The 20,351-nt window shown below is 43.3% G+C and overlaps 1 protein-coding gene across 1 annotated transcript in view; it reads left to right on the top strand.

The window, feature by feature from the left end:
* Positions 1–20,351, top strand: part of SLC7A2 (solute carrier family 7 member 2) — a 69,987-nt gene that overhangs the window by 24,569 nt on the left and 25,067 nt on the right. The window lies entirely within an intron of this gene.

The raw sequence follows: 20,351 nt of genomic DNA, 5'->3' as shown, positions 1-20,351 counted from the left end.
TTTGTTTGTTTTGATCTTGGGGTCATACACAAAGGTGCTGGGGGTTTACTCCCAGCGCACAAAGGGGAACATTGGTACCAAGGATTAGATCAGAGCCTCCTGGCATGTAAAATATGCTCTCCAGTCTGTTGAGAAATGAATTTTAGTATTGTCTTCAAGCCCTGGGGTGTGTAGAAAGTTCCAGAGGAGTTTGGTGAAGACACGTGGGATAGAGTGTCTGCCTTCCAGGTTTGTCAAATGCAGATGACATCAGAGGAAGGAGTCCCATGAGCAGCAGTTCTAAAGATTAAATTCGCGAAGTTCCAGGTCTTTCAAGAAACTATCTTGAAAGCATATTCATTCTCTTACCTGTTTTAAAGTTACTTCCAAGTTTTAACCTCGAAATAAAATCTCTGTTGCTGACAGGACCTCCTGTAGCCTTTCCCCAAGGCCCCACACCTCTCGCCTTCCCTCTGTTGCTGCTACCTGACAGGGCGCCACCCACACTTGCTGACAAGCTTACACGCTCTACACGCAGTCCACCAACACACACTCATGGTGCACCAACATGCACTCATGGTGTACCAACGTCCTGCTGGTTACCGCTGGTCTCAGAAGGCAGCGCCACCAGGATCTCCTCCATGGTCACATTGTACCGCTGAACTGTCTCTCTCTGCCCTGTAAACGCTTTTTAGGTTAGACATTTTTCAGTGCAATTTGATTTTTATTTACTTTTATTTTTTCTTGAGGGGGACAGGGGGCACACCTGGCAGTAGTCAGGGGGCTGTTCCTGGCTCTGTGTTCAGAAGTGACCCCTTGTGCTGCTCATGGCATCATATGTGGTACCAGGGATATGAACCGGGGTTGGCCACAGGCAAGGCAAGCACCTAGAATACCATAGTGATATTTGCTCTTATTGATTTGCTGGTTATTGTTGATTAGACTAATATATGCAGCATTTCTCTCCTGTCAGCTGATTTTTGGGGATAGTTTTAGAGCTATTTTAGGACAGTTGCTTTCTAGGAGGAAGGTTTTGAAAAGAACAAAGTTGATGTTCTTATATAAAATAAAGTAAAAGTTTTATAATATAGAAGCTTTTATTCCAGAAAAATAGAAGAAAAGTCACAAAGAACTTAGACAGTGCTGAGTATACTTTCTAGCATATTTAAAATAAAAATAACCCCAATCACCTAGTCCCTAGTGTTTGACCGGAGGGAGTGAATGGTGGGTTGGAGGAATTGTTGGGCAGAAACTGAGCGCCTGGATGTTGAGTTCTAGGTACATTTTCTGTCCTCGCAGTCTGGGTAAACTGAGGAATGATACAGGGGTGTGCTGCTCCCGTCCGCACGGACCCCCACCTGACCTCACTGGATACTGGCCTGGGGGAGCCCCAAGGGGCTCCACACTGGGGAGGGGGTGCTGGGTGTAGCCTCGCTCCAGCCTTTCCTGCAGTTTTCTCTCGCTGAGGGTGCCGGGGTGTCTCAGGAGGGAAGATGGGGTGCCCATGTCCAGATGGCTCTTTGCCAATGTGCGGCCAACTGAAAAGGAGGAAGAAATCTAACCCACTCTGGGGAAGCAGGTTTCTTTGTGGTTCTGGTCTCCCGTTTAAAAGGCTCTCTGTCGAGCCACATCCGTCGGGAGGAACACCCCGTAGCCACGTTCAGGAAATTGTACTTGGAAAGTCCTTTCAGCTGACTGTAAAGTGCCATTAAGACGGTGCCATGATGACCCCGGTGACTGCGGCAACGCGGCCTCCAAGGCAGGAGGAGAATGATGGAGGCTTCCGAGACCGACTCGCTCGCTGGCCACAGAGAAGCGGGGCTGACAGTGTGCCCTGGCCCCTGAGCTTGCTCTGGCAGCCCAAGCAGTGGCCAGGAGAAGACATGGGGCCACACTCCTGCTTTGTTTCATTACGTCTTCTCTGATGAGAGAGACTAGAGTGCTGTGTGTCTTCCATCTGCTCCTGTCTTTACCTGGGCATATCCATCAGCTCCCGAAGCTTCTTGGGAACGAGATGGTAGCTTAAGTGATAGAGCACATTCCTTGCATTTGATTCCCTGTACCTCAGACCCTCTCCTCCCTGGAGTCCCACTGGGCCATGGTACATGGAAGGATAGTAGAATACATGATACCGTGAGACAATCACAATGCAGGGGGGTCATAAGCTAGACCACCTGCAAATCCTATTTTAAAAAAATCCATATTTGGGGAAATTTCTGAATATACTGAAGAAGTTCAGGATGTTATAGTTCTTATCGTTTAAAACTTGCAGGTTTATAAAACTCTTCCAAGTTTTCAGTGAGTCACTTTTATGCATTAGAACTACCTACGATGAGTTTTAGTATGATAGGACTGAGCTGGAGAGGAGGCCCTGAGCAGTGTTGATACTGTGTGCACGGTAAGACTTCAGACCGTGCACTAAAAGAATATGAAGCATATGCAATTGGGATGCTCTCTGCCAGTCTTGGGGTCCTGTGTGTGTCAGTACTGATGTTCATTTATCTCCCTGGCGAGGATGTGATTCCCAGTATGGTGTTTTGATCTCTGCTCTATCTCCAGGTAGGATAGCAACTGACACGTAGCAGATTCTAATGATTGGTTATAAGTGAATTAAGTAAAATTAACTATGACATTCATCATAGTTAACATCAGTAGTGTTTTGGCGCGGGGCACTGGGGGAGGGGGAAGCTGTGCTCAGGAGACCAGGAGCCCTCCTGGTGGTTCTCAGCCACCGGGCCAGGAGGATGCAGTGCCTCGCAGGCCCTACAGTGCCAAGGCTAGCAGGCCCACTTGGTGGTGCCACACCTGGTGAGGCAAGAGTATCACCTTGTAGCACGTAGGCAAGCAGGTGCCCTGCCTGCGGTACTATCTGGCCCCCACTTCCTTCACTTTAAAACATGATACACATGGCATTTATATTCTTGTAGTGCACACGTCTGGTTTTACCATATTTACATTATAAACTCTTCATCACTTCTCCCTAGTTACATCTAAAATCTTATATTTACAACTTCCATGTAATTATTGTCCTGCATTTTAGTACCTGAATTCCCTCATCAACTGTGTCTACTATACTGTTAAACTCATACATACACTGAGTTTTTAAATTTTCAGTGATTATATATTTTTTATTTTTGTAAGTTATGTTGGGTTCATTTCCTCAAGCTGCCTGTTTATTTTGTCAGTCTCTCATTTACATTCACTACTTTTTGGGGGGTAGGGGTTGCACACCCTGACATGCTCAGGGCTTACTCCTGGCTCTGTGCACAGGGGTCACTTCTGAGCTTAGGGAACCCTATGGGATGCAGGGGATAAAGCCCACCTAGGCTGCGTGCAAGACAAGCACCCCACCTGCTGTACTATCTCTCCAGCCCCTATATTCACTTTTTAAATCTGATCTTGCATTTATTTAAATTTCTTCTCACACATTCCATATTCTTGTGTGGTATTTCCTGTCCCTGAAGTCTTAGGGAATTTAGATCTGTGATTATTTCTGTCAATGCTTAAACATGGTGATTGATTCCTTTTGTTGTAGGTATTTGGGAACTTTTGATTGTGAGCTGTCGTCAATTGAATTTAACCAGTGGGAATTCTTCAAACTTAAATGAGTAGGTTTACCAGTAGAAAGGAAGTATTTGTCTATTCAGATATTCAAGTAACTTAGAGACTGTCGGGGCGCGTGTGGCCTTAGAGGCAGGAGACCATGTGTGGTGCTGGGGCTGAACTGGCGGCAGTTAGTTGCCTTACCCTGGCCGTGAGGAGACTCCTATTCAGTATGTACAAATGTACAAATATTTTCAAATAAAATTGAAGTACTGTTATCAATGGACTATTTTCAGGTGCTCCAAGATGTGAATGGCATCATGTAGCTGTGATTTATATTATAATAATAGATGATCAGCCTCCACTATCTTAAGCTGCCAGTTTGCCTTTATCACTTAGTTATAGAATCCATAGGTGGTTTTGATTGCAATTGCAGCGGATTCTCATCAAGATTTTAAAAAGGGTTCAGTCTTACATGAAAACGTTGTTTTTCTTTAACATTTTTTAAAACATGGTGGTTTACAAAGTTATTCATAACACAGTTGCTACAGGCATTCAGTGTTCCAACCCCAATCCCACCCCCAGAGGGACCTTCCCTCCAAATTGTCCCCATTTTCCAACCACCCCTCCAAGACTGCCCCCTCATCAGGTACAAAATAACTTATTTTCTGCCTGATATTTTCTACTTATTTTCTTGCTTGTTATAACTTATGACTAGTGGAATTACCAAAAATATTTTAGTAAAAGAATTTCTGAAAATGGTTATATCTGACCATGGTATTATTGCCCTCTGAGGGTTTACTAAGCTGTTTATTGCAAGTTGATCCTTGAGTGTTGCTTTTGCTTACTGAGCTTAGCTGGCTTCTGTGTTGTTTTCTTATGAATTTGGGGTGATCCTACTGGGATGTCAGGATTGTGGAGTTTGGAGGTGTTGTTCCAGAAGCTCCAAGATCTGCAGAGCTGGGCTGAGTTTACAGGGTGGCAGCTGTGGAATGCGGGCACGGCTGCGGGGTGAGGGGGAGGCTGTCCAGCCCCCCACTTTGAAAAACCTCAGACCTCTCAGTGTGAAAATCACTGTACCTGGATTAGTCGCTTTGGCGTCTGTAAATCTGAGGTGGCTGTGGGGCTGGGTCAAGAGGGCCATCTTAAATTGTTTTTGATGTCTCGCAGGATAGAAATAATGGTTTTGTTATTGCCGTTATAAAGAAGTAAAGGAAAAATTTACTCAGGAATTTACTCAGGAATGAGTAAAATAATTGAGGTTTTTATGTATTTACCTAAGTGCTTGTGACTTTCACATCTAACCCTGAATTTTTTTCCAACTTGTTCTTTCAGGGAATAATAATGGAGCTAGAATACAGCATCAGAACGAACACCTGTTTAGTGTGTCCTTACTCACTGTATATGGCGATAGTACTTTGTTTTTGGAAGTAGAGAAATTATTATTGATTGGGGCAGGAGTCAAGGATGACTTGGAGCCAGCCTTCCAGCCCCGCATCTAGATCCAACATGAAGCTATTTTCCCACTCATTTCTCTGGTTTTTGTATTACCAAATTTACCTTTATGTTATTAAATTTGGCTTTTCAGCCATCAGGGAAATTCACCTTTTTTTTTTTTTTTAAGGTGAATAATCTTTAACCTGATAAATTTACAAGCACTAAACTCTTGACCTTCCCCATTATCAAGGATATTTGCATTATGAGCATTCCCTATCTTAAGAAAATGGAAGTATTTATAAGTCTAATCAAATTAACAAAAACATCAATGATAGAAAACAAAAGAAAAAGACCAGAAGCACTGTGTTAACCATTCACATAGTTAGATTCCTCAGTAAATCTGATTCATTCTTTAATTCCTCAATGAATTATATTTGCACTAACAGAAAGATGTGTGAGGGAAGAGACACTGCACTGATGAGGGTTTGCATGTGGACACCTTGGGATGGACAAGTCTAGAGAGAGATGAGTGATCATCTAAAGGATTTGTGTGCTGGGTGTTTCATTGGCCAATGCTCAGTGAACCATTTCCCTTCAGCAACCTGCTAGACTGTTCTGCGCTTCATTTGCAGTTGGATATGTGTTGAGCTTCTGCTCACAGTACATGAAGCAACTTATAGTGCTAGCTAGAGCCATAGATGATGAAATGCTGTTTTCCTGCTCACAAACAAGGACATTCTTGCAAGCAGTATTTGTTGAAATCAGCCTGTGAAAGATTCTTAAACAAACTCAGACTTTGTTGACAGAAGATAAATGGAATAGGAAGGTAATGGTGAGGATTTAGGAGGCCCAAAGAATTTGCACAAGCCATGGCTTTGGGTAGTATTCATAAAATGTTTGACTCAGTGACAAGGAAATGATTTACTTACACGGTGAACATTCCCTAATGGCCAGCTAGTAGACTCAGCCTATGTACCATAGATTTCCAAAAATTCCATTTCTAAATGTGCATTTAACTAAGGGACTACATGTGATCCTGAAAGGTAAGAATGTTTAGAAAGAGAAAAAGATAAATGCTATCAAAATCCCAATCAGATGACTGCTCAAAGTAAGGAACAAAAGAGTAATTAGCAGAAAGTTCTCTTGTGTTTGCCATGGGCATTCATTTGAGGGGCTCAGATTTTAAAAACAGCAATAGAAGAATGCATGATATTAGTTTTTGAAATAGCAAAGGCAGAATTGTGTCTTCACTCAATTATGTTGTCAAGAAAGTGAACTAAAAAAAGGGAGGAACCTGGTGTGGTAGTAATTGGTGACTAAGAAGGTAGAGCTGCTAAGTTCCTGCTTAAGATTTTTTCTTTCAAGACTGGCATATTGAGTAAAGGAATAAAGACAAATAACCGAAAAGGAACTAGAAACCCAAGTTGATGACTGGGAACCTGGCTGTCTTACACTCATTCAGGTTTCTCATTCTACTTAAACAGTCTGTGATTCTGAGCACAGAATGGCCTTTTGTAATCTTGGAGGCACCCTGAAGGGAAGGAGCCCGAAAAAGACATTTACCCAAAGGGAGGCCACAGAGATCCTGGAAACCACAATCGGGAAACTGGACACTAGTCACCCACAGAATTCTAGCAATTTTGTGCTATGTCCTTAGAAAAGAAGTGATTGTGGGATTCCCAAGAGACATTATGAGTTGACCCAGCTCAAGTTATATCTAATTCTGCACTGACTTTTTACATTGGTTTGGGTGAGGGGAGTTGAGAAGTTTTGACACAAAGTGTAAGAAGTTGAAAGAGCACTTAAAACCATGTGTGATAGTAATTCTGGGGAAAGCTGGAAAGAAATGTAGACTTCTAGGTGGTTGCCTGACATACCCCAGGGTGTTGATTAATGGGTCAGTACCAGCTTGGAGAGATGTTCTTGGCCCCATGAGTTAATAGTTTCTGTCATTTACGTGGATTATGATAGAACTCATGGGGTGGGGTTGTGGCTTATAAGTAAAGCATATGCCTGGCAATGTGTGGGGCCCTGGATTTCTTCCCTGTCACCTATAGACAAAAAGACAGAAGATATTTTTATTAACTTTGTAGCAACATATAAATAAGTATTTAGTATTTGATGTATGGGCTTGTCTTACAGTGTATTCCTAAATAATGTGAAATCTAAAAATCAGTCAGTGAAGCAAAGTGGAATCGAGAAAATTCATCTGTGCAGCTGTATTTGAAGAAAAAAGGGCTTATAGGGTTTCTTGACAGCTCTCTTACCTGTTTCTCCATCACTATGAACACACAGAAAATGCAACACATAAACAATACAGGTCTTGCTGTCAAGAACTTGGAGTTCAGAGGAGTGTATTTGTTTTTTAGGATTGCCTTTTAAAAATACAGCAAACCATATAGATTAAAATAATACTTTGGGGACAGGGGGTTTGCAGTTGTGGCACGTGGAAATCTGAAATCAAGGTGGCAACGGGGATATATTTCCCCCTGGTACCTACAGATGAGAATCCTTCCTTGCCTCTTCTAGCTTTGGGTGGTTACCATCAATATTTAGTGTGTCCGTGGCACGAGGCCTGAACCCAGGTCGTCACACATTCAAATCATGCTCTTGGCCACTGAGCCACATGCCTGGTGTCGCATTTCCCCACACCACCAGGTACTGGATTAGAGTCCGTCCCAATAACCACTTGATTTGGTAATGCCTGCAGGGGCCCCTTTTCAAATAAGATCATTTCTATAAAGTACTAGGGTTTAAGGACCTGAACTTTCCTTTTGTGAGACATGTTCAGCCCTTAAACTATAATAATGCTGATAATTGACTATAATTATCATTTTAAAACTGCCATTAAAATAGAGTTCTGTGACTGCTCGCAACTCCTTCCAGCTTGGAGGAAAGCATCAAGGATGGATGATTTGAGCGATAGGTAAGCCTAGAGGAGACATGTAGCTTCCCAGGAGGAGGAAGCAGTGCACAAAGCCTGGAGGCTGTCGGAGGCTTCTGAGTTCTGAGAAGTGAAAAGGACAGTAGCTTAAAGGGACGGCAGAAGCTCAGCTCGGCTACAAAGGAATATGGAATTCTTTTTTTTTTTTAATTTTATTTTTTTATTGAATCACCTTGTGGAAAGTTACAAAAGTTTGAGGTTTAAGTCTCAGTTATACAATGCTCAAACACCCATCCCTTCAGGAATAAGGAATTCTTGCCGGCAGAGCTTTGTATGCTGTTGTTGAGTTGGTTTGAAATAATTACTAAAACAAAACAAAGGGAGAAAGCATGCAACAGGCTAAGTGCATGCTTTGCATGTGGGAGGCTGTATGGTCCCCCTTCACACTGAGCTTGAAGTAACCCTGGGAACTATGAAAGGTGACCCCACAAAACCTAAACACTAAAGGAATGAGCAACAACAACGACAAAAATACAAAGAACTAATAGAAGTTTAGGGTATGGAGGAAGGTAGTGAGTAAATGAGACTCCACGTTTGCTTGAGAGATCATGTCCAGAATGCATTGTCTTAATTCAAGCACTTTCAGTCAGTGGTTTTTGCATTTAGTTATTTATTTAGACACTTAAACTCGTACACTAGGATTTTACAAGCTAGTGAGCACTGGCACACAGAGAGTGGGGTTATTTTTTTTTTTTTTTGCATCATTCTTAAGATTTGTTATATATTTCAGACTTGCAAAAAATTTGAAAAATAACCATCAGCCCATGTATAAGGATGATACTAGAACCACAGAGATGCTTCTGATTTTAGAGATGTTTTTCAAAATAAGTCTCTGTATTAAAGAGGACAATTATTAGCAAAGTTGAAGCTTCTCATTTTGGACCAGGATCTTCCTGATTTGATAATCCTTAAGTAACCATGGCTCCTGCTGACATCTAAAGAGTGATTCTGTCTGTCTCAGGTTTCCAGGCAATATTCCCCTCATTTTCACTGGCACGTGTTCCCACTGATGATCCTTAATTTTACTGTAAGCAGGAGGAAAGTTCCTAGTTGGATATCAACAGGGAAGAATTAATATAAAGTATGTTTAGTTTGACATGACTACCAGTTTTGATCACTATGGATAGTGTCTCAGAGGGTCTTCTTGACTGATTTCTCAGGTCAGCTTTGCAGAGAGTGGTTTTTGAAATATAGTATCACTTGTATCACTTATCATCCCGTTATTCATCGATTTGCTCAAGTGGGCGCCAGTAACGTCTCCATTTGTCCCTGTTGCGTGCTAGTGTAGTCCAATGGTGTCTGTTGGCTCCAGGAACACAAAGAGCCTAAAACCGTTTATTCAGGGTCTTGGTGAAGAAGTCTGACCATCTTGTAGATGGGTGGCCACACGGTCTTTTGACGTCCCGTGGAGTCCAGTTGGTAACAGCTCTGGTCCAGTGGTTGTCTCTGAATTGCATTATGTGTCCGGCCTATCTGATTTTCGATGCCTTGGCAAATGAGACAGCATCCGTGATTCTTCGGAAGTTGGAACTCCGGATTCCTTCTCTCACTTGAGTGAAATGTGATGCTCCTAGCATAGCTCTTTCGATTCCTCTCTGGGAGACTTGAACAGCATTCTCATCCTGTTTGCATCGGGCCCAGGTCTCTGAGGCGTATGTTAGTGCAGGAAGAACAGTGGAGTCAAAAAAATGTGCCCTGAACCAGAGGTTCTTCGTCCTCTTAACCACTTCGTGGACGCTCTTGAAGCGTTCCACGCTGCTCTCTCCCTCCTGCGCAGCTCAGGTGCCAGGTTGTTTGTTGACTTCTCGACCCAGGTACTCATAGCTGCTACATTCGGAGATGTTCGTTCTGTTGAGGGCAAATGGAACGTCAAGAACTAGTCTGTTTCTCATGAACATTGTCTTCGTGAGATTCAGTTGCAGTCCGACCTTTCCACACTCACGGTAGAAGTCGGCCAGCATTCGTGCCACTTGGATAATGTTTGGTGTTATTAGAACAATGTCATCAGCGAAGCAGAGGTGGTGTAATTGCTAACCATCTATCTTCACTCCCATTCCTTCCCATTCCAGTCATTGCATGATGTTCTTGAGGGTGGCACTGAAGAGTTTCGGTGAAATGATGTCACCCTTCCCAACCCCTCTCTTTATGTCAATGAACACTTTGTAGAATGGTGAGATCCTGATGGTGAATCTGTAATACAGCTCGCAGAGGATCCTTATGTACTGAGTTTGAACACCCTCTTTGGCTAGGTCTTTCATGGCCGCTTCAGTCTCAGCAGAATCAAAGGCCTTCTTTAAGTCGATGAATGTTAGACAGAGCGGCATCTTGAACTCTTGTGAGACCTCAATGAGATTGATTACCGTGTGGATATGGTCGATCGTCCTGAATCCTTTTTGGGACCTGGCTTGCTCGCATGGTTGTCCTTCATCTAGTGTTCTGCCAATCCTATTCAACTACTGCCATGCACCAAGCCGCCTTCCGGATGCTTGGGCTGAGCCTCACGCACGAGTGAAGTCCCACAGAACCATGCTCAATGGGACCTGGGAACAAAGATCCTCTGCCTGCTAACACCAATCTCCAGCGACCCTGGGGTCACACCCAAAAGACCCACCCTGCCGGTGCCAGATAAATTCCTCATCAGCCAACCTCCACTACCCAACTGTCGCCACGCTCCAGGCTGCCTTCTGGATCTACCATAATCACCTCCTACCTATTTTCCATCATTACTGTACCATATTTGATGGGGTTCAAATATGGTGTGAACCATCTGAACACTTATAATGGTGCATAGAGGCTGCCTTAAAAGCCTCCATCCCTCTCGGAGAGCCCGGCAAGCTACTGAGAGTTTCCTGCCCGCACGGCAGAGCCTGGCAAGCTCCCCGTGGCATATTCGATATGCCAAAAACAGTAACAACAATGGGCTTCATTCCTGTGACCCTGGAAGAGCCCGAATAGGGCAGCATTAAGAAGGTCGAACAAGGAGAGGCTGATAAAATCTCAGTGCCAAACTAGGAAGGACTAAAATGACTGATATATAGTAATTCTAAAAATTAATGTGATTATCTATAAGGAAAAAAAGAAATCTTGAAATCACAGACATTTGGGATTATTTAGATCAGACTTTTCCATTTATTCTTAAGGTAGTATTAGGGTAGTGGGTAGGATCTATTAGAGATAGTTCTTCCTTCCACAAAAAAAGATCTTTTAGTAATAGGAAAACAAATGAGGAGAGTAGGACCTCTTGAGAGCTCGATTTCTGATGAGGGCCATAGCACCCCTGATGAGCCCCATCTTGTTTGACCTACAAAGCTAAGAGCAGGGTTAGGTGGGTCCTTGGGTGGGAGAATCAAATTTGTACATGTCTGTGAAGTGTGCCATCTGTTAGAGATGGGAACGATTCTGCAGCACAGATCAGTGGGGGGCAATTTCCTCTAAGGTGCTTTATGAGGTCTATTCCCTACAGGGCCAAATGCAATGTTAAGACTTGTAAAACAAATTTACATGTGCTTTATAATGAAAAATTAAGAGCATTAAAAAGGCTTTAAGATTTAATGTCAGTGGGGGGCAGGTATTCAATCGTTGAAATGATGTAAAACCTGCACCACAATAGTCTCTGTAAATATATCACAATTAAAAATTTTCTGCAAGATTTCAGTACACGCATCTTCCCTGGCATTGCTGTGCTGTCTTTGGCCTTCCCTGCTCTTCTTAGTTCAGCATCCTCCTTTCTAGGGTTGCAGATGCTCAAGTTCTGTCAGACTTGTTTCCAGGCATCAGTTGTCGGTCATTTGTGCTAAGCCCAATAAATACGACTTAGAAGTGATGGTATGTGCATGTGTACATTCTGTTTAACACCGAACAGCAGTTTTTCCTTCACTCGAGGCCGGGGTGGGTGGCTGGCTAGGTAATCGCATTACCAGGCTCACAGGAACCCTGACCAGCTGCCAAAAGTGTGTATTAAATAAATTGTGAGGGTCTGGAAAGAAAGCTCAGAGTGGCGCAGTGCATACCTTGCCGGCCTTGGGTCCCAAGTTTGCCCTTGACACTACATGCCTTCCACACCAGGCTGAGCCTGGGGACCCCGGTACCCTGGGCCCAAGCTGTCCAGCATGCAGGCTGAGTACTGAACTCTCAGATTTTCTTAGATTGGAAAGAAAACTCAGGAGCTGACAGACAAGGCAAGGAAGAAGCCTCCTGCTGTCTGCTGCAGCGGGCAAGGCGGAGACTGGAAAGCCATAGCTTAGTAAGCCTTGTCACATATGTGTGAGTGAGAAAAATGTTGGTAAGGGGATGCCAGAGCGCATCTTAGTCCCATGGGTATAGCAAATGAGATTCAGACTGGGGCAGCACGGTTAGCTGTTCATGGTTTCAGTCACACAGTGGTCCAACACCCATCTCCCCACCAGTGTACATTTCTCAACACAAGTGTCCCCAGTTTATTCCCCAACACTCCCCACCCCCTCAGCCTATCTCTGTGGTACCAAGACATTTTTTTTTTCTCTCTCCTTTTGGGCATTATGGTTTGCAATACAGATACTGAGAGGTTATCATGTTTGTTCCTTTGCCTGCTTTCAGCATGCAGTTCTTTTCCAGAGTGATCATTTCCAACTATCATTGTCATAGTGGTCCCTTCTCTATCCCAACTGCCTTCTCCCTGGCACTTGAGACAGAGAAGAGGGATTTTAAAACTCAGGCCAAGGGACTGGAGCTACAGCACAGTGGGTAGGGCGTTTTCCTTGCATGCAGCCGACCCAGGTTTGATTCCCAGCATCCCATATGGTCCCCCAAGCACCGCCAGGAGTAATTTCTGAGTGCAGAGCCAGGAGTAACCCCTGAGCATCGCTGGGTGTGACCCCCCCAAAAAAAAGCAAAAAAGAAACTCAGGCCAAATTGTTTAGAGTTGCTGGAGAAGTTAGCAGAAGGCCAAGCGTAAGTAAATAATAGGCCAGAAGTATTAAAAGTAAACTTATTTGTGTGCATTTCATAATTTTAATTTTTTAATGGGTTGATATTTATAAATATTTCTAAACTCATCCCGTTGCTCATAGATTTGCTTGAGCAGGCACCAGTAACGTCTTCATTGTGAGACTTGTTACTGTTTTTGACATATCGAATACACCTGGTAGTTTGCCAGGCTCTGCCGTGTAGGCGAGGTACTCTTGGTAGCTTGCCGGGCTCTCTGAGAGGAGCAGAGGAATCGAACCCGAGTTGGCTACGTGCAAGGCAAACGCCCTGCTGCTGTGCTATCATTCCAGCCCATTTCTAAGCATATTTTAAAATTATAGAAACTACATTGTTTGACCAAAATAATTTTCTAAAAGCCTGCAGCCCAACCTGGTGTTCATTCTTTTCTTTCCCTCCCAGGGATCATTGCAAATCTGGTGGGGAAATCATGGTGCTGCTTTCTTGGACCGAGCAGTGATTCATGGACCCAGGCATATTTCTCTCTCTCTCCTGGGGGCTGAATACTCTGAGGGTCAGCCGAATAGCTCTTTGCCAGGGCGCTGCAGGAGTGTGAGCATGGGAACATGGAAAGAGTTTATTTCTTTAACATTAAAGGTGAAGAAATTGTACTGCTGTAATAACCATTATAAAGATTTTAGAGGCAAGAAGGCAAGTTGGAGTAATAGATTCAGAATGAGCGTTTTTAGAAAATGAGAAACTCTGGCTAGCAGTTATATGTAGTGATGTGCGTGCGTGCGTGCGTGCGTGCGTGTGTGTGTGTGTGTGTGTGTGTGTGTTGGGGAAAAGGGCCATACCTAGTGGTGTTTAGGCTGACTCCTGGCTCTGTACTCAGGGGTCACTCCTGACAGGGCTGGTGGGGACCATATGGGTGCCTGGGATCGAACCCAGATCAACTGCATGCAAGGCAAATGCCCACTATAAGGTCTCTCCAGCCCCGAGATGTATTTTAATTTCGGCTTAAATTACCATGCTTATGTACTTTTCATTTTTATGAATCACTGCCTAGAGTCCACACTTTACACATTAAATACTTTGCTTGGAAAACACTTGATGAGTGGCCAGCGAAAGATTTTTACAACAGCATTTGAGTTTCAAACTGTATAGTAGTCACTTAAGCTATTGCTATTAAAAATTAATATAGATGGTTTCCAGGAACAGCGGTCTAAGATGCTGGAGATTAAGTTGGTTTCTTTGAAGGTTTCTTCTTCTCTACTACCCATTAGAGAAGTGACTTCAGTTTTAGAATATTCATACAGAACTCAGGTTATTTATTTTTCCAAGAAGCCCTTTCCAGTGCAGTAGAAAATACAAACATTCAAGAAGGGACTGATTATGTACATTTTTAACATTTCACAATGGGTTTTAAATATTACAGATGTGTTTAGTTATTGGGAAGTTGATGTGGAATTAGATCAGAGAGACTTCCCTCCTGGAAGAAATGCTCCTGCTGATGCCACCTCACCCTAGTCTGTGTCTGAGCAGGGCACTCCACCTCTACCTCCTTGCCCCCCTAGCACTGCTAGCTCCCTTCTCCACAGCTCACTATGACGACGGCCAGACGTACTGAAGGTTTTCCCTCTGTTCATTTAGTTTTGCCCTCCAGAACTTTGCTTAGACATTGCATTTCTTGGTCATTTCCTTTCTCCTTTTTGAAAATTTTAAGGCTTCATCTTTTAGAAAAATGAAAGTTTGAGAAACAATGCCCTTGTGTATTTAGGAGGAGTATATAGGTGTGATAAGAATGTCTGTTTTAAAGGCCTTATAATTATGTTAAGCTAAAATAACTTTTTAGGGGCCAGAGAGGTAGTACTGCGGGTAGGGTGCTTGCCTTGCATGTAGCCAACTAGGGTTTGATTAGCCATCCTATATGGTCTCCTGGGGTTGGAGTGATAGTACAGTGGGTAGGGCGTTTGCCTTGCATGAGACCATCCCGGGTTCGATTCCTCCGTCCCTCTCAAAGAGCCCGGCAAGCTATCGAGAGTATCCCGCCTGCACGGCAGAGCCTGGCAAGCTCCCCGTGGCGTATTCAATATGCCAAAAACAGTAAAAACAAGTCTCACAATGGAGACATTACTGGTGCCCACTCAAGCAAATTGATCAACAACGGTATGACAGTGCTACAGTATGGTCCCTTGAGCACCACCAGGTGTGAGCCCTGAGCACTGAGCCCTGAGTAACTGCCAGGTGTGATCTCAAAACAAAATAAAACAAAAACTTTCTGAACCTCTTCTTAGTGTGTAGTCTAAACCTAAGTCTCTGAAGCTGTAAATCTCTATGCCAAACTGGCACTCTGTCTCCAAGCACACAATAGAAATTGTTCATTCACTTTTATTCCCAGCCAAATCTCCAGACCTCTCGGCCAGCAGCAGTGCTTCAAGCATCTGCCAAAAAATACAAAATAAGAATACACCTCGCAAAATTGAAGCAATTGTTTCAAAAGTGACTCCCCCTCCCTCCTTTTCTAGAAGAACCTTGTATCATACATCTACTTGGTAGAGTACCCATCTTTTAAACTAAAAATGAATGTGAATTCCAGTTCAATTCCTTTTCTGCAATAGTTTGATGAGGGAGTTTTGCCTAGCTTTGAGACAAAAGGGTCAGAAAGCTAACTATTCATTAAGTTACGTAGCTTTGGAAAGATGGTGTTGGGTTATAAATTGAGAGGTATGTCTTGGTTCTGTTCTGTGGGAGAACGATTGGAAAAACCCAGAGTTCTGAAATATTTCTTAGTTCTTTTTCTTCAGACACACACTTTTTTTGTGTGTTGTATTACTCTTCTTGAGCTCCTTGAACACACTTTGTAGCACTTTGAGTCTAAAATTTAGCTGCTAACTCAAAAGTAGCGAGAAGACCTTGGCAGCCCCCATTGGCCATCCAGGTTTTGTAGGTCAGGTGGATTTCCTTGACATTCTTTAATTGACTCTATTTTGTGTGGCCAGTGGATTAAATGGAACTTAAGATAATAGTATTTATTTTTTTTTAAAAAGTTCTGTTGGGCTTTTGCAGTTACAGTCTTAAATGATATTGAATGAATCACCTTCTAAATCACAGCTGATAACATTCAGGCCGCCTTAGGGATAGCAGGGCTGTATCAAAATTTGATCATTGATCTGCATAAAATTAGAGATTTCAATTTGAGTTATCTAGAAATTCTCATGAAGACTACCTTGTTCTGTGAAAACAGGTCAATTATCATTGCATTTAGTCTTCTGAAAGTTCAAAGAACATCTCAGAAATTTTAGTTATATTCTCAAAGAATATGTGATTCATAACTTAAAAACTACCAGGTGATTTTCATGTTTAGAAGTGCAAGTTTTAAGTTATAAAAATACACAAACGGGGTGTTAGCACAGCAGGTAGGGCATTTGCCTTGCTCAAGGCCAACCTCGTTTCGAATCCCAGCATCCCATATGGTCCCCCGAGCACTGCCAGGGGTAATTCCTGAGTGCAGAGCCAGGAGTAACCCCTGTGCATTGCCAGGTGTGACCCGAAAAGAAAAAAAAAAATACACAAAACCCTTCTTGCACAAAGTTAGGTGAACTCATCCTGAGTGTATTTGTTCATTTGGGGCGCTTTCAGAGATAAAAAGAGCTCACTGTTCTGTAATGCCACGTCAGCCCCCCCTCCCCCCCACACATATCACTTCACCTACTGCTCAGCCCTAAATAACAGAATAACCCTTTGCAAAGGGTTTATCTTAAAGTTCTTCAATGATTACTCCACTTTCCTCAGGGTAAAGTTTTGTCTTCTTCCCTTGCCTAGAAACTTTATCTATTTTGGCGTTTTGTTTTTTTAGGATCACACCCAGCAGTGCCGAGAGGCTAGTCCTGGCTCTGCACTCAGGAATTACTCCTAGCAGTGCTGGGGGACCATATGGGATGCCGGGGATCCAACTTGGGTTAGCCATGTGCAAGGCAGTTGCTCTCCCTGCTGTGCTGTCGCTCCAGCCCAGCCTCACCGTTCCTGTGTGGCTCTTTGCAAAAGTTCATGAAGGGATAGGGTGAAAGGAGCAGCGCTCAGCGCTCAGCACGTGGCCTGCGTGATCCTTCGAGATGGCGCTGGCAGGACAGCGTCATCACCTGGTGTGCAGGACAGCACGTAGCCAGTGACTGGCTTCTAGAGGACGTTCCCTTCAGGACCCGCTTGGGGAGGGAACAGGTGGCACCCTCTGGCACCCAGAGTGATTTATTAGCCAAAGGCAGCTGGAGGTCTGCCTGGTGCCACCGGCTCTGTGGCTGAGAGTGACTGCAGATGAGCAGAAACTCGTCACTGCTGCACCCAGTATGCTGCTCTCCCTCTCCCTCTCCCTTTCCCTCTCCCTCTCCTTCCCTCCCTCCCCCCCCTCTCTCTCTCCCTCCCTCCCTCCCTCTCTCCCTCCCTTCCTCCCCCCCTTTCTTCCCCTTTCCTCCTGCCCTGAAAATAGAGGTCTGATACATTGCGATTTCTGTATTTGAATGAGCCGGCTAGGTATGCTTTGTGGCTATCTTTTTCATTTTAGTAAAGGCTGACTGGATTCATATGGTTTGAATGTAAATCCCACTCCACGGACTCCTTTTAGAAACTTTCCAGAATTTTGTGTCAGTTGATGGTGTTCTCAGGAATGCTGCTCGCAGAAATTTTGAAATGATTCATTTTCTCCTTTTCTTTTTAGTTCTCACTCCCTGGTGGCATTTATTTTCTGTTAAAGGGAGAGATTGTGACACTATTGCTACAGTAGTGGCCTTGGTTATCTTTTTTAGATTATTTTTACATTTGCTTTTCCTTATCCAGGGAAAATGGTGGAGGAAGATAATCATTTTGAACTTCGGATTTGAAGAAAATAGGAATGTTCAATAACTACAGTGAAATGTATGTGGAAAAAATTGTTGTTCCCCAGGAAAATTATTCTTTGAGGTTTGAGTGCAAAGCTGTTGTTAACTCATCAGAGTTGAAATTGTTACTATTTTGTCTATTTTCCACTGTTGTAAAACTTCTGGTATTTTGGTTTCTTTTTTTTGAGAGATTAACTTTAAATGTCAGTAAAAAGAATGAGAAAATCCCATAGTCTTATGTCTTTTCCTCCCTTTAGTAAGTTATTTCCCTGCCATATTTAGGAATACCTTTTTTGCGATTATTGAGGATCTTGCTGGCTTCCATCCATACATACCCCACCCATACTCCACATCCCTCCCACCATTACTTTCTCCTTTAAGACTTATTGTCAGGTTTGTGGAACTGATACATAGGACCAAGTTTGATTTTTTTTTTTTTAAGCCTTGACTTAGGGGCGGGGAGGAAAGATTTCTTCCTGTGCCACTAAATGTGCCACTAACTTTTGATCCAAAGGGAGAATCCAGAAAGGGAAAGTGCCAGGGATCGAACCCATGTTGGCTGCGTGCAAGGTAAATGCTCTACCAGTTGTACTGTCTTTCTGGCCCAGCCTCACTGTTCTTATATGGATCTTTGCAGAGGTTCATGAAGAGATAGGCTTCTAACTTTTCATCTAGCTTTTGATCCGAAGGGGAAATTCAGCGCTGATTTGTAACTGTGATTCACAGAGTTTTAAGGACGTCTGTGCTTAATTCGAAGGACATCTGCTCTGCAGTGGTGTCATAGTGTTAAGACTGGGGGTTACTTGACCTCAAATTTACTACTGTCTATTTTGTAGTCTGGATTGAAGAAGTATGAAAAAGAGCTAATTCCAGGTGACTGAGGAAAGTGATTTTGGTGATATTTAATTAACCCCAAACCAGGGGTCCTGAAACATTTTGAGTGGGTGGGGCGTGCTGAGAAACATCCAACTGTGCCCTTAGACTCATGAAACTCAGTTTTTTTTTTCCTTTTTGGGTCATACCCAGGGATGCACAGGGGTCACTCCTGGCTCTGCACTCAGGAATTACCCCTGGCGAAGCTCAGGGGACCATATGGGATGCTGGGAATCAAACCTGGGTCGGCGGCATGCAAGGCAAATGCCCAGTGCTATCGCTCCAGCCCCTCAGAGTTGTTTCTGCTGCCCCAGAGATAGCAGATGCCGTCCAGCCTCCCTCTCCAGAGACTTACCTGCATTTTTAGAGCTCGGCAAATGAGTACCTACTTTTCCTTTCTGATAAAGTAGCCAGTGTGTTAACAATTAGTAAAATAATTGTTTGTTTTATGGGACAAATAGATACCTGCTCTGGGGTCACCAGAATCGCCTAGGCCCACTGGAAAACGTTGATTAGACATTCTATATAGGCTAAGACGGAGTAAAGCTGCGCCCAAAAGCCAGGATAATCGAGCGTGGCTACGTGTATGTAAGTTTCATACTGAAGCTCCCTCCTTGGTCACAATAGCAATCGCTGAGTGTAGGTGTGATGGCATGATTCATGATCTGCTCTTGGAAAAACATAGCCATTATTCCTGATGAACAGAATCACCTTCAGAATCCCTGTGTCTGTTCTTCTGAAACTACTTGTCGGTGAGACAGTAAATCAGAGCCCAGGCAGCCCCAGGGGATTCGGTCCCTGAGTCAAAGGATTGTTATGAGTGGATCGTCTCCGCCCCCACCTCCTCTCTGCATCCAGTAATGTCAGAGCCTTGTAGAAATGAGACTGAGATTTACACAAGCAAAACATCTTTTTAAAATGTTACGAAGGTGGGGCCAGAGCAATAGCATGATAGGTGGGACATTTGCCTTGCATACTTGCATATAACAGGCTGGGTTCGTGCCCTGGCATCCAGATGGTTCTCTGAACCCGCTGGGAGTGATCCCTGAGCACGGAGGCAGTAGTATCCCCTGAGCACAGCCAGGTGTGTTCCCCCAAAAAATAAGTCTTAAAGGGGAAAAAGTGATGAAACTTTAAGATGTGTAAATGCAAGTTATATCATTCCCCCTATTGCCACTGTATGTGCATATATCACTCAGTCTTCACAAAGCATTATTAATTTGAAATCATTTTTAAAGCCATTTTCTGACACACCTGCCAGGGCTTAATGTTTTTTTAACATGGTTTATTGACCCAAGTTTCTTTTTTTATGTCTCTTTTCTCTCATTCTATTTCCCCCCAAATTGTGTTTTGTATCATAAATTTTGCAATCAGTATTTGTCAGGTGTGCGCAGTTGAGACTGTTTGCGAGGGACATTATGTAACCTGTCAGTTCTCAGAACAGTTTCTGACGTTCGCGCTTCAGTTACTTAAAAACAAATAAATGCTTGATAGCAGCTTTGTCTTATTTTCTCAGGACAGCAGAGAAAAACTAAATGAGATACTTTTCAGTTTTAATAGGAAAGAAACAGCAGCAATCACTTTACCTGAATAAAACTGTATATAACCATAAATTGTTCTTCCTGTATAATCTGGACTTTCCTTTTTTGATAAATATTTATTAGGCACTAATACACCTAGGCAGGATTAAATTTACTTTTCTGTTGACAAGATGAATGACTGCTACCATACTTGTTTTGGGTACTGAGCTTCTAATAATTTTAGAGTTTTGTTAGTTGACTTGCTTGCTCCTTTTTATT

This window comes from Sorex araneus, chromosome 1 (genome assembly GCF_027595985.1).
Source record: "Sorex araneus isolate mSorAra2 chromosome 1, mSorAra2.pri, whole genome shotgun sequence".
NCBI lineage: Eukaryota > Metazoa > Chordata > Mammalia > Eulipotyphla > Soricidae > Sorex > Sorex araneus.
Note: the sequence above shows the minus strand (reverse complement) of the source record. Positions and strands in the feature narration are given on the sequence as shown.